Source organism: Zingiber officinale, chromosome 3A (genome assembly GCF_018446385.1).
Source record: "Zingiber officinale cultivar Zhangliang chromosome 3A, Zo_v1.1, whole genome shotgun sequence".
NCBI classification, from domain to species: domain Eukaryota; kingdom Viridiplantae; phylum Streptophyta; class Magnoliopsida; order Zingiberales; family Zingiberaceae; genus Zingiber; species Zingiber officinale.
The window spans coordinates 28,312,024-28,318,667 of NC_055990.1; positions in this window are offsets into that span (position 1 = coordinate 28,312,024).

Consider the following 6,644-nt stretch of genomic DNA (forward strand, 5'->3'; position numbering starts at 1 on the left):
AGAGGAGAGTTTTACCCATTAATTATCTTGTCAATAAATCTTTATGACAAATAAAATTACCTCAAACACCGTGAATTTTGTATACCACGATAGTGTGGACGTATACAAAACCAAACATTTGTAAGAGGGGTTTTTAATTTTATTATCTTGTCAACCTATTTATTTGACAAATTAATAGTTGGTTGTCTTCGGTCACACAAATAATAGCAGTGACTTCGATGGGGAGGATACTATTAGACGTGCCTAAGTGTATATCATTACTTGACACTAAGTCCATTAATAAGATTGTGCCCCTTCCGATGGGGAAGATCACACGCTCTTAATTAATTTCCTATAGTCATCTAAAATGGAAGTTTGATCTAGTGATCCGCAAACAAACTCATCCAATATGGAGAAAGACACTCAGAGCCAACGCGCAAGTTTGTTTGCATCACTTACAAACCATTAATGGAGACCATGGAATTTATTAAAATAAATCCCTCTCCCACTTAGTTATTTAAAGTGAGGAATTTTAAACTATCCTAGCATACATTACATGCATACACACACATCACAGTAAATAAAAGCAATAAATATGGAAATTATTTTTCCGACTATTATGGCCTTTTTCTGTCACTGTTCTCTGCGTGCTCCAACCCTAGCTGCTGCCTTCTTTAGCCACCACCACCGAGTCGAGTCGTCGCATCTATCTTGCTTGTTATTCCATTGCACCTCTGGTGCTCCAAAAGTACCATGCCTCGCAAGCATCCGATCCGCGACAAAAATAGAATTTTACATATATCGATCCTATATTCCACTAAGGAATATACATGTAATCTAGATCAAAAATAAAATTCTAAAATCCTAAGGCTAATACAGCTCCTGCTGTATTAGTTACATACAATCATGCATACACAAAAATAATGTCCTTGACATGTCCAAGGGTCCAATCACACACAACATCTATAAGTCATAAAAGTTGGAGCCTGCAACCACAAAGTTAGCACATCCTACTATTATCGTGCCTAAATTATGTATGACATGTGCATAACCTAATTTGAAAACCAAACACACAGAGGCAAACCCTAGCTCTAATACCAATTGTTGGTTAGTCCTAGGAAAATCGTATCGGCTCCACTGTACAAAATTTTTGTACAAGTGTCGAACCTTTCCTTAAATAACCTATTGTGTTCTTTAGAAGTTAAGTTAGGAATCGCAGATGGAACTTAACATCATTGATTCCAAATTTAACTTATCTGTTCTTAATGGTTTAGATTTGAATCGCAAGCGGAACTTAACACTATTGATTCAAATCCACCTATGTTATTAATTCCATTAAATATTAATTTCCAAAATTAGCTTCCAGGACTGCATGGCAAGGCACATGGCCTTCTTGGATATGGGCGCAACCACCACCGCCTAGACAAAGCCTTTTAAGGAAAGTTAATATTTAATTTCCTTAAATAACTCTAGGTTGACTAAAAAGAACAATCGAATCACAAATTCAAAAAATAAAAGAAAAGAAACACAACTTTGAAACAAATCCGAAAACTCTAGAATCATATGCCTCTTGTGTTTGGTATTTCCAAAAATAACTATACAAAGAAAACTAATATGATGCGGAAAACAATTACTAGTTATACATTTTTTTGTAAGCAAATAACCTCTTGATCTTCTACCGTATTCCTCTTCTTATCCCGGACGTTGTGTGGGCAACGATCTACCGAGATGAGAATCCACCTAAGCCACCTTCTTCTCCAAGCAAGATTCGGCCACCATAATTCTCCAAGAGAAATAAAGGTCCGACCACCACCACCAAGCTCCAAGAGATGCTAGAAACAAAGCTTCCTTTCACTCCTTCTTCTCCTAGCTAGAACCGGCCATCAACAAGAGCTCCAAGAGGGGATAAAACCGGCCACTAAAGAAGAAGAGAAGAGGAGAGGGAAAACCTCTAGGGCTGGCCACACCAAGGAGAAAAAGAGAGGAAGAAAAGAATAGAGTTGTTACCCATGAAGGCACCTCTACCCCCTCTTTTATAATCTTTGGTCTTGGCAAATAAGGAAAATTTAAATAAAAACATCCTTATTACTTTCCATGAAAAGAAAATTTTAATTAATTAAAATTAAAATCCTTTTCACAATTGTAATGGCCGACCACTTTAATCCCCAAAACAAGGAGAGTTTTAATTAACACAAGAATTAAAACTTCCTAATTTGTTTCCAGAAATTTATAAAAAATTTCTCCAATAATTTTTCTCTTCATGGTGGATTATAAAAAGAAATTTTTATAAATTAAAATCTTTCTTTTAAACATGTGGATAATTTTCAAAAATGAAAGTTATCTCTTAAAATTAAAATCTCCTTTCAATCTACAAATAAGGAAATATATCAAATCTTTTCTTAATCTTTTGTAGAAACTTATAAAAGAGATATTTAATTTTTAAACTCTCTTTTAAATCATGAACATGGTTAAAAACGGTAAGTTTTTTTAAAATTAAAATCCAACTTTCAATCTACAAATAATGAAAGATTTCAAATCTTTTCTTAATCTTTTGTAGAAAGCTATAAAAGGAAAGATTTAAATTTCAAACTCTCTTTTAAAACCATGATATCCATATAAGAAATAATTTTAACAAAAATCTCTTTTTATTTTCTAGTGGTCGGCCACCTAAGCTTGGGACCCAAGCTTTGGCCGACCACCTATAATTGGCTCCACCAATAGCTTTGGCCGACCCTAGCTTGGGCTCCAAGATAGCTTGACTGGCCACCTTAAGGTGGGTAGAAAGGTGGGTATTAATCTCTATATACAAGAGGCTACGATAGGGATCGAGAGGAGGAATTAGTTTTGGTCTCTCGATGAAATTAAGCTTCGCGTATTCGCCCCGAACACACAACTTAACTTCATCAATAATAACTCATACCACTAAAGAGTTATTATTAAACTACCGCACCAATCCCAAATTACATTTTGGGCTCCTTCTTATTATGAGTGTGTTAGTCTCCCTGTGTTTAAGATATCAGATGTTCATTAATTAAATGAGTTACTAATAACTCACTTAATTAATATCTAGTTCCAAGAGTAGTACCACTCAACCTTATCGTCATGTCGGACTAAGTCCATCTGCAGGGTTTAAACATGACAATCCTTATGAGCTCCTCTTGGGGGCATTATCAACCTAGATCACTAGGACACAGTTTCCTTCTATAATCAACAACACACACTATAAGTGATATCATTTCCCAACTTATTGGACTTATTGATTTATCGAACTAAATCTCACCCATTGATAAATTAAAGAAATAAATATCAAATATATATACTTGTTATTATATTAGGATTAACAGCACACACTTCCATAATAACTGAGGTCTTTGTTCCTTTATAAAGTCAGTATAAAAAGAAACGACCTCTAATGGTCCTACTCAATACACTCTAAGTGTACTAGTGTATTTATATAATTAAGATAAACTAATACCTAATTACACTACGACCTTCCAATGGTTTGTTCCTTTCCATCTTGGTCATGAGCTTGTGTTTATAATTTATAAGGTGCTAAAAACATGATCCTCTGTGTGTGACACCACACACCATGTTATCTACAATATAAATTAATTGAACAACTACATTTATCATAAATGTAGACATTTGACCAATGTGATTCTTTTATTTCTAAATAAATGTTTATACAAAAGCTAGGCTTTTAGTATACACTCTAACACTTTGACATCGCCTTCATAGACATCGGTCGATTTTGTAATAGACAGCGGTGGAAAACCGATGTCTTTGAGGGTTTTCTTGTAGTGTAATGTGTCAAGACACTCCTTATGTATTTTGTGGATAATTATTTCATAAAGGTAAGTATTTATTATTAATTTTTTACTTTTCTGTACATATATGATTAATGATAAAGTTTCATAGATTAATGGGTATATTAATATGAAAACAGTCCTTGTTCGGATAGATATTTAGAGGGAAAATGGATATCTAGATCAACGCTGAGTGTGAGTAGGTTGAGATAGACCGAGGGATGGATATCCAAGTTGTACATGGGGGTGCCTTGAGCTTAGAGGTACACTGGACACGACTTTCTTAAGAGGATACCACATATTAAGCATTATTGGTCTTTCCTCTTATGAACGAGTTTTACTGATCTTTTGACTTGATATCTTCATTTATTTTATGCGTAGAGTTATGTGCTTTGCCGTCATTAAAAAAAAGTCTTTAATCAGATTGTGATTAATATGGTAGTTGGGTGTATGACAAAGCGTAGAGAGAATAGTGTTGAATCAATAGAGGATTCATCACTCTCTTGGATTAGGAGTTAACATTCTGGCCGCTTGATAGAGATATTAGTGACTTAAAATCCATAGTCATGGGAGGAATGATTTATCATTTAAAAGGAGTCTATTATATCTTAAAAATCTAGTAAAATAATTAATTTGGTAATGATACATAATGTACTGAATTAATTGGGATGTAAGCTTAGATGAAGAGATTGAATTACACAGTAATCGGTTCATAGTGATTTATAGTTTATAAATGATATTAATTTTATCATGTTGGGTAGCTTAAAACTATTGCTAGATGGTTACCTTAGTCTGTGTATAGATTTATATTGCCTATGTGTTTAAAACCTAGAGTGTCTCACGCATAACACATGAATATGAACATTATTTATAATTGATTATTTCAGTGGATACTAAAATTAATCAATTGATTATTTTAGAATAAGAATTAATTAAATTATTAATTAATTCTGAAATATTGGAAGTTAGTCGAGATCAAGATCAAATATGGATTTATTTGATTGAAGAAAGAATTTGAATAGCCATAATCATGATGATTAATAGAGAATTCAAAAAGACATCACAATGAAGGTCATAAATGAATCATTTATGGAGGCTATAAGTCTTGATCTTCGTAATTAATGGAGATCATAAATGAAGAATTAATGGATACTGTAACTCTTCGTATTCCTTGGAGGCTATAAGTAGTCATCCTGAGAAAGATTCAAGTGATAAATTCCTTCTCTCGATTTCTCCCTCGTGAACTTTTTCTTCGCTTTCTTCCACCAGAAGAGATCGATAGTGCTTCTAAGGCTTTGTCGATCTAAGAGGGTAGCACCTAACAGATCGTGTCAAGTTCATGATCTAGTGCACATAGATACTGCTAGAGGAGTCACACGTGGGACTCTTATCTATCTGTAATATCATTCACGTCTATCAAGGACTTGAGGTTTGTTTTTATGTTATTTTGAGTAAAACTATATGTACCATGAAGAGATCCTCTTTTGAAAGGTTTTTCTCGGTAGTCGAAGCCTACAAGTGTCCAAGCACTTGTTGCTTTGCTTCTATGAGAAAAATACTCAAAAAATCTATAAAAATAGCAAACTTACAAAAACTTACAGATCTGAAATATTTTCATAAAAATAAAATACAAACTTGTACATGCTTCGCACGTGGCTCCGATACCACTGTTGGGACTTTCGAGCCACAAAAATCGCTTTTTGCGTTGCGGAAACCTCGAAGTCTTGCCACGGATCCGTGTGAAGATATATAAAAATAAATCATGTACATGTTTCTAACCTAGATCTACCTTAGATCTACATGAATAAGAAGTGTTACCCTTGTTGTGAAGCCCTTCGCTTATCCCACTCGTCCAAAAGGTTGTCGGATCTCGAGAGTGTCAAGGGTACACTCCTCTATACGTATCCACACGGACAATAGGTGGAGAAGAACAACTTAGAGTGTGCTAGCACTCTTGGGTGGCTCGGCAATGGAGGAGAGGGAGAGAGAGCTAGAAGAGAGGAAGAATAATGATGATTCGTTCATAATGAAAAATTAATAAGAGTAAAATGGCTTAAGTATTTTCATCTAATGAAAATACTTAATGCTCATTAACTCCATTAATGAGCCTCATTAATGAGTCTTAATGAGTATTTAATGAATATTCATTCTTCATTAAATGATCATTTTGAAACTCCTCTTCTCTTCATAATTTGAATCGAAATTTGAATCTAATATTCAAATTGAATTCATAATTCAATGAATGTCACCATTTATCATTGAATTCAAAATTCAACGGATATCATCATTAAGCCTCACTTGAGTCTAACTCAAGTCTCGCCTCACTTGAGTCTAACTCAAGTCTAGACTCACTTGAGTCTAACTCAATTAATCTAATTTAGATTACACTTAATCTAATTTGGTTCATCATATGAACCTAATCCTCATGGTTCATCATATGAACCTAATCCTCTTAGTTCATCATATGAACCTAATCCTCTTGGTTCATCATATGAACCTAATTCTCTTGGTTCATCATATAAACATAATCTCCATCTAATTGCCCTTTGTGTGTGACCCTATAGGTTCTTGTAACGTTGGCAATACTCCTAAACCCATTTAGAAACATAAGTAATGTGCGGTATCTAGCAACACATCATTACTACCCAAGTTACAAGAATGTTGAGATCCAACATCACCATTGTGACTACTAATTGTGACTCTCACAATATGTGACAATGTCCTTCTATCCTTGACATCTAAATTGATCAATTGAGGCATAGACCGTGTCATCCTTTAATCAATCTATGTCTTGAACCCCAAGTATACTCACTCTAATCAAATGAGCTCAATATCTCATATTGACTCATTTGGGCATGG